Source organism: Salvelinus namaycush, chromosome 3 (assembly GCF_016432855.1).
Source record: "Salvelinus namaycush isolate Seneca chromosome 3, SaNama_1.0, whole genome shotgun sequence".
Taxonomy (NCBI): Eukaryota; Metazoa; Chordata; class Actinopteri; order Salmoniformes; family Salmonidae; genus Salvelinus; species Salvelinus namaycush.
In genome coordinates, this window is record NC_052309.1 from 11,752,029 (window position 1) to 11,761,040 (window position 9,012).

Here is a 9,012-nt window from a genome sequence, read left to right on the forward strand (position 1 = left end):
ACTCTAAAGCGAGTAGCTAATTTGAGATGTTTTATTTATCTTATTAACTAGAGTCAAGAATGTTTGCTAATTTGACCTGCAGCAGGTAGGGCTTGCTAGCTAGATAGGCTTGATGTTAGGGTATAAGCTAACTTGTAGACTTCGCTAGCTAACAAATAACTAAATTCCCTTCAGGTTTTTTTTTGTACCCCCTATCAAGCCTCAAGGTGACAGTTAACGTTGGGTCTGGACTGCGAGGAACCGCTGCTGACAACCAAATCTGCATCCATCCATAACAAACAGGGCAGGCAGGGGTATTGAGGGTGTGCAACTTTTATTTTCTGTTAAATAAATAAAATAACATTTTCGCAAAGATTGGCCTATGTTGCATCTTTACAAAAAATGTGTTGTGATTGGGTTTTCTATGCTGCAGAAATAGCAAAGATGTGCTTTGGAAATAGCAACTTGGATTAAATAAAATGATGTTTGCCTTTCCATACCTTGTATAGCCTACTACTGAATGTGGTGCAAATGTATACTTAGATACGTCACCTTCATGTGAAGGACAATTTTATGAGCTTGAAACGGTAGAATAATTTGGTCGCCAGACAATTGTTGAGTAGGATTTAGCCCATTTTTATATTACATATCATGTAAAGATATCGATTGAAATTATGCATAAAGGATACATCAATTATCAGGTAATGACTACAGACATGTGACACATTTCTGAAAATATGTGGATTCAATCAAGACTTAGATATGTCATACCTTTTCCAGAGATAGAATATTCTACAAATATGAAAGCGGGTGCACACGCATCAGGTGTGTGTCCTGAACATTTCTCACCCCAGATGATCCTGTGTGGCTCAATTGGTAAAGCATGGCACTTGCAATGCTAGGGTTGTGGATTTGATTTACTTGGGGGTCCAGTACGAAAGAAAGTATGAAAATGCATGCACTCACTGCTGTAAGTCACTATGGATAAGAACGTCTGCTAAAATGTCAAATATCTCCCTGGACTCATATCGTGTCAGGAAGATTTCTGAGGTCTGGATTGGATGCATGTAGAAACTGTCCCATTATGGAGAAGCTCTTAGCTCCTTATATGAACTTAAGGATATGGGGGTGTGTGCATAGTTCCCTCCTGTTCACCCACGACTCCAACATCATCTTTAAGTTTGCCTACGAAACGATGGTGGTAGGCCTGATCACCGACGACGATGAGACAGCCTATTGGGAGGAGTTCAGAGACCTGGCAGTGTGGAGCCAGGACAACAACCTCTCCCTCAAAGTCAGCAAGACAAAGCAGCTGATCGTGGACTACAGGAAACGGATGGCCGAACACACCCTCATTCACATCGACAAGGGTGTAGTTGAGCGGGTCGTTAGCTTATATTTCCTCGGTGTCCACATCACCTCTTCCCCCTCAGGAGGCTGAAAAGATTTGTCATGGGCCCTCAGATCCTCAAAAAGTTATACAACTACACCATTGAGAGTATCTTGACTGGCTGTATAACTGCTTGGTATGGCAACTGCTCTGCGTCCGACCGTAAGGTGCTACAGAGGGTAGTACATACGGCCCAGTACATCACTAGGGCCAAGCTCCCTGCCATACAGAAGCTCTATCTATACCAGACGGTGTCGGAGAAATTGTCAAAGACTCCAGCCACCCAAGTCACAGTCTGTTCTCTCTGCTCCCGCATGGCAAGCAGTACTGGAGAGCCAAGTCTGGTACCAGAATGCTCCTGAACAGCCATAAGACTGCTGATCAGTTAATTAAACGGCTACCCGGACTTTCTGCTTTTCACCCCCTACATACATTCAATCAATTACCCCAACTACCTCGTAACCCAGTACACTGACACGGTACCGTTACACCTTGTATATAGCCTGTATATAGCCTCGTTATTGTTATTTTATGGTGTTACAATTTCATTTTTATGTATTTGTAAATGTTCTTACTTTTAAACTGCGTTTTTGGGAAAGGGCTCGTAAGTAAGCATTCAAAAAAATATAATTGTTGTGTGCAACAGTGATTGGCAATTAAATGCAAGCTTCACAAAAAAATGCAATTGTTAACATTTCTAGCCTGTCGATCTATGGGTAATAGGGTTGAAGTCTTATGCTCGACCTGCTTCTTTTTCTACCAGAAAACACCAGAAAATTACCAAAAAGAGTAGAACCAGTTCACCTGTTTTTACACTATGATTTGACTATTGTGTTAGATGTTCAATAATTGCTTTTGAAAAAAAATATTTAAAAAGGAATAGTTTCACCATATTAAAATGAGAATTCAGTTCACATAACAGGGTTGACCTTAAAATGAGTGACAGACATTAATGAATCACTAATCATCTTCAGAAATGACTATCAATAACTAGGGCTTTACAATGATGGTGAAACAGGCTTTTAAAATTCAATATTGGTTCACAATTTGTAATTAAAATATAAACGGGACGCAAAAGGCACCCATTCCGTGGAAGACCCAGCATGACTCGCTATGAAACACGGGCACTCAGGCAGACACAGACATACAATCCAAAAGACAGTGAGAAAGTTTTGAAAACAAAACGACAACTAACTTGCTGAGTTCCATTATAGTTGACAAGAGCAAACAGATAAATCAGTTATATAACAGATACTGTATCCTCATAATTGTATAACTCAGATACTGTATGTGGTTTGTTTTGTATTCATCACGTGGTAACTGATAGGATATTGTAACTCTCTGTATAGCTAAAGATACTCTCTGATATAGCTGTTGCTACATGGGATAAATGCGGTATAAACCAGTGCTTTAACAAGTTTACGAGAATAAGGTGCATCTATTCTAATTCATTTTGATAGGCTTGCTATTGACAGCCGTCGCATTGTTTCAAGTAATGTCAATAGTATTTCCCTAACTGCTTACAAATTATGTTTGCAATGTCAATAGTATAGCTATCTATATTGAACAAAAATATGAACCAAACATGTCAAGTGTTGGTCCCATGTTTCATGAGCTCAAATAAAATATCCCAGAAATGTCACATACGCACGAAAAGCGTATTTCTCATTTGCCAAGATAATCCATCCACCTGCCAGATGTGGCATATCAAGCAGCTGATCAAACAGCTTGATCATTACACAGGTCCACCATGTGCTGGGGACAATAAAAGGCTACTCTAAAATGTGCAGTTTTGTCACACAACAAAATGCGACAAATGTCTCAAGTTTTGGGTGAGCGTGCATTTGGCATGCCGACAGCAGGAATGTCCACCAGAGCTGTTGCCAGAGAGTTAAATGTTAATTTCTCTACCATAAGCCGCCTCCAACGTCGTTTTAGAGAATTTGGAAGTACGTCCAACCGGCCTCACAACCACAGACCACATGTAACCGATTTGTTCTTGAGCGGATGGTCGAGAGGCTGAAACATAAGTACAAATCATTTGTAGACTGCAAATTGACCACAAGAAGCCAAAACAGATAATTTCAAACCTTGCTTACATTTATATACGATCACGTGTCTCTCTATTATGCGTGGGAATACTTGGGAACAGATTTCTTAAATTAAAATCACTTGGAGCTGATTTCCTGGTGTTTTTACAGTCTTTTATGTCCAACAATGAAAATAAAAATAATTTAAAAAGGTTTTTTTGCTCAGAAAACTCTGCAGTGGTCGCTGGCACTGCCAAACTAGCCCACCGGCACTGCTGCAGAAAACCTTTGCTGTATGGAAGTCCCTAATGTGCGTTTGTATGCATTATACACTATTATTGATTTCATGTGAAATAGATGTCATTATAAACTGAGTGGCCTATTAAATGTATACTTTTCCCCACAGGTTACCAGAAGGTGCAACAAGTTCCACGACATCCCCACCTACTTGATTAATATTTGTTTAGAAATAATATGCCTCAAGTTATTTTCTCAAGACAAAGATGATGGCTGGGTATGATTGTGCACATACAGTACGTAAATAAATATGTAAGTTATTTTTGTTGTTGTCCTTAACCGAACAAACAGAGCTATTTTTGGATCTAGTGTTTTCCATGATGCAGTAGAACATTCAGAAATGTGTATTGGTGGGGTCTTGAGACATGCAATTGAGACGTCTCAAGACACTCAACACTATGTCTTGAGACATTTTATGTGTGTCTTCAAGACATGTCTCAAGACACTAATGCCATGTTTTAAAGACATGCAAAATAATGTGACATTAAGGCTGTCAGACATGCTGTTTAATTATTTATTTAATTATACTGCAATAATTGAAAGTAAATATGCAGTAAAGTGTGTTTAATGTAATGTCTGTGATTCTACATGCAATCACAGAAAGGTCACTTTCTCTAATCAGCTGTCTTTGAATCACATAGGCTCGTTCTATTTTCAGACTGGACATACAATAAAGCTGGGGTCTTACCTGGTGTCAAACATTTAGCCCTCACGGACGATAGGGCTTTCTGCTTCAGGTGAGCTATTTATAAGTACAAGAAAATAGCATGGTAAATGTGATATTGTTATTTTCTGATAGGATACCTAATGGCATTTTATTTCCGAAAAGATTCAGGAGGAGCAGCTCTGAGATCCCAAAACAAGCGATTACTATCTGGCTGTAAAAGCGTTGTTTGGAGCTCTATACCGCCTTTACCACAAGTTATTTTGTTGCATCATTCTAAAATTGTTATTTGGTCAATAAATCTTGCTTACTTTGATTTGGTGTGCAGTACAATTTGTGCTATGAATGTGCATGAGAGTTCTAGAGTGAATAAGTAATATTAATAACTAATAAAACATGAAAACAATAAATTATAAAATGTCTTAAGACGGATGTCTCATTGGTGTCTAAGACATGTCTTAAGAGGTCTCAAGACATGGTGATGGCTGGGTTATGACATATATACAAATATACAGTTGATTTGTATATGGTGTCTGTTTAGCCAACATTCCACTCCTTGAACTCTGTGTCATTGCAAAACATGATTGAAACATGACACAGAGTACAAGTAGTGGAATGTTAGCTAAACAGACTGGTACCCAGGCTAGGTGTATGAATGTTTTGGGGGGAAACGTATCTCCCCGTGCCCCCTTGGCTGTTGCTGATACTTTAGCATTGGCTCAGTTGTTCTCTTCTGGTGTTACTAGCAGAGATGGAAAAGGAAGTGACACATACAAATGTTTTCTGTTTCAATGGAGGTCAAATGAGCTAAGTAGACCAGACCCAACTGCTATCGCATTGGTGTCTATGGGAGAGCCACCCCCTTGAGTAGACCAGAACTGACCACTGACATACTGGCAGCTTATATAGCAGGAGAAGGCTGCACGGTATGTTGACCAGAGTGTATACCAGAGGCTGAGGAGAGGTAGCCACCAACACAAACACGCTCTACAGAGACACAGAGAAGAGAGAGAGGTTTGTTTAGTGTGAGATGTATGTGTATGTGTGTGTGTATTTGTGTGTATATGTGTGCATCACCTCTTAATTAATAATCTTGGTCATAAACAGACATTTAAAGATGGAACAATTAGTCAGTGCATTGGAAACGTACATACGTCATCTCTTCCAGTGACTATGGTGCAAGAACCTATAGAGCCCAGAGTCTTCACTTTCACCCTAGATTGCTGAAGGAGGACACAAATCCAGCGATGGCTTCCTCCTTGTCAGGTCTCTCGTACTGGGCACACAGGGGTTCTGGAATGGCGAACTCACACACACACCTCCTCCACATACAGATCGTGGATGACCGCATTGAAGATGAAATCCAGCAGTCTATCTAGCCTGTAATGTTTGTGAAAAGGAAGATTGTAGATTAAGTGGTAGTGAATTTTATTTGCTTTACTGTTCTGAGTTATGATGCTAAAGTATTCTATAGTGTCTTTTCTGGAGATGTTGTGTAGTCTACAGGAAATAACCATATAAAAAAAATCCCTGTTTATTTTTGGAATGTTTGTGTATCTGAATGATGATCAAACACTATAAAATATGACAATTACAGTACTTCCGTGCATCATGCAGCTTCCACCATATTGCCTAACATTTATAAACAATGTTCCATCCAAATCATAAAAATACCACAACATATAGCTAACATTACCATTTCTATGACTCAAAGGAGAAGACGTTTTACAGTCTTATTTAGATTGTTTATGCACCGAAAGAGATGCATAGAAATCCAATTGTAAAACGTCTTCTCTTTTGAGTCATAGATTTGACTAAAAGCTAGCTAGCTAAGTTGGCTAACTAGCTCAGTGAAAGCAAGGGTATGGAGGTTCATGTCGGAAATATAACGTTAGTTTATTGACAAGTGTATTAGCTAGCTAGCTAATAATCTCTACTATTCTATGTTAGCTACATACATTGATTCACGCTTGTTGTTGGGACTGTCAGTGGCCACTCACGTGTTGGGAATGCATCGGGCTTCAGTATGAGAAGCTTGACATACGCAATAGTTTTTTGTATCAGGTTCTCAAAGCACCCTCCTGCTAAATGTGCTCTGAAAATGGCACTCCTTGTGATCAACTTGGGTGCATCCTGAGTTTGGGAAACGTATGTAACCCACAAAACTTATTTTGGGGGGAAGATAAACTGTAGATTGCTTTTACAGACTAAGACACAGTAAAGATGAGCCATTCTCTTGCTTACCGGTATGTAGAGTCTTGCATCAGGTCAGATACCCACGGTTCACTACAGGTGAGCCACAAAATAATCAGCTGGCGGGTGGAATGAAAACATTATTTCAACCCGTGGGTCGGCTTGTGGTTCAGAACAATTACATTGCGGGTCAGAAACATTTTTAATAAAGATACACTTTTTAAAAAGCCCAGGGGCTTGTTGTGTTGCATTGCATTCTGTTGTGTATTCCAATCTGTGAGCAGTGAGGCAGACATAAGGCTACCAGCCACGCACGCATTGAGGCCATTATTTGTGTAATGTCGTGTGTGTAGGTGGCAGGGAAGTCAGGCGCAGGAGAATCGAACTTGGTATAAATGGAGTCGTGTAATATACTTGACAAAACTCCATAATCAAAAATACAAGATGAAATAAAAGTGAGTAGAAGAACCAGTCGCGCACCAATACATAATACACGAATATACAAACAATCTCTGACAAGGACATGAGGGGAAACAGAGGGTTAAATACACATGTAAGAATGGGATTGGAACCAGGTGTGAAGGAAGACAAGACAAAAACAATGGAAAATGAAAAATGGATCAATGATGGCTAGAAGACCGGTGACGTCGACCGCCGAGCACTGCCCGAACAAGGAGAGGCATCGACTTCGGAAAAAGTCGTGACAATTTGTGTGGTGCTAAAACGTTCTATTTGTCTATGCGCAGAGTTTGTTCCCTCTCCCCACATAAGAATACGACACATTGCCAAGTTTATTTTCCCTGCCACATGAGAATACGACACACTTTCCCTGGATAGCCAAGCTCAAACAAAAATTGCTAATGTAGGCCTAACCGGAGAAATAGATGACGTTGTACCCATAGTGACTATACGGATGTATCCCAACCAAAAACCATAGATTACAGGCAATATCCGTGCTGGGCTAAAGGCTAGAGCTTCCACTTACAGGGAACAGGACACAAACCAGATAAAACATTTTTTTAAAGGACTAGGTGGGTTACGTGCCCCTGTGCCCCCTATGGGCATGAAGTCTCTCTTACTCACTACATCAGCTTGTGTGACTTTGCTAACACAATCAACAGTATGTTAATTAAGAGACCTTTCTTGTCCATCAGTGTTCAGTTTATTTGAAGCATTACTTAATGAGGTCAAGATCAACAAGACTACATTCTCTGTCACATAAGAAGTCAGTTTGTGCTTACGGTTTGTTTATTTGTTTACAACACTGTTATAGACACATGATACCCATGAGGTACAGTCTATTTTTAAATGGAGCCTTATGTGTGAAGCTGAGACCAACAGCCACTGAGAGTGATAAGACATTGAGGAAGACTAGAGCTCTGAAATGTCTGAGTTTGTCTGTGAAAAGCAGCGAAAACATGAGGTAGAGAGAAAGGGTTTCCTCTGTACTATTCTTTATCTGCAGCTAGTGTTTGTTGAGTAAAGGTGCTGTACGGTCATGCTGGGACAAGAGCCTTCCAATCTAGAGACTGTTATGCCTCATGGTCATGGGAGGATTTGTAGGACATTCTGTTCTACGACACATTCTCTCTCTCTTGTTTAACTAATCTTGTGGGGACACAATTAATTCCCATTCCAGATCCTAATTTCCCTAACCCCTAACTCTAAATCTAACCCTAAATCTAACCTTTAAGCCCTAACCCTAATTCTTACCTTAACCACTAGAAATAGCCTTTTTCCATGTGGGGACTAACAAAATGTCCCCAGTTGGTCAAATGTTTGTTTACTATTCTTGTGGGAACCTTTGGTCCCCACAAGTATAGTTAAACACGTCCATACACACACACACACACACATTTATAATGTTGAGAAAGTCACAAATGTGTAGCAAGGATAATTGAACACTTCATTTTATTAGTTTTTTTATTTGGCTCCAGTACATTATGGATCTAGGAAAGGCATCACAGCTAAGAGCCAGAGCAACAGACTTTGATTAATAACCTGTTTTCTATGCAGGACACTGATACTTATGCGGCCTCTTGTCATAATCACAAAGTAAGCAGCAACCACTCCCCCATGGTCAACTTTGTTACCCAAACAGCTCACCATTCATGAAGCACCCACAATGTTTCCCATTCAATGTATTCTGGAGCTCCATGGGGACAACACTCCATTCATATGAATAAGAGATTATGCTCTACTGTATTTGAACTGAATACATTTAAGAACAAACTAAGGAGTGAGAGAAATGTGAGACTGTAATTCAATCTATACGGTTTGTTTGGATGTATTTGTAATAGCAAAACAGAACTGGTATTTTGTGGTTTTCGTGATGCTGTGCGATTGACTGACAACGTCTTGTCTAGGGGAAATGAGTAAGGGGAAAAGGCTATGCTACTCTAGGTGTTTTTCACCTCTTACCCAACACCAATACACTCCCTCCTCCATCCTCACCATTT

The 9,012-nt window shown here is 39.9% G+C and overlaps 1 long non-coding RNA gene across 1 annotated transcript; it reads right to left on the reverse strand.

Annotated features, from left to right (window-relative positions):
- Positions 1–3,561: 3,561 nt before the first annotated feature.
- On the reverse strand, positions 3,562–7,053 carry LOC120044210. Its single transcript, XR_005476527.1, has 3 exons — positions 6,605–7,053; positions 5,511–5,740; positions 3,562–5,347 (listed from the first exon to the last, which is right to left on the reverse strand). It is a non-coding gene; the product is annotated as an uncharacterized LOC120044210 (long non-coding RNA).
- Between the last annotated feature and the right edge of the window lie 1,959 nt (positions 7,054–9,012).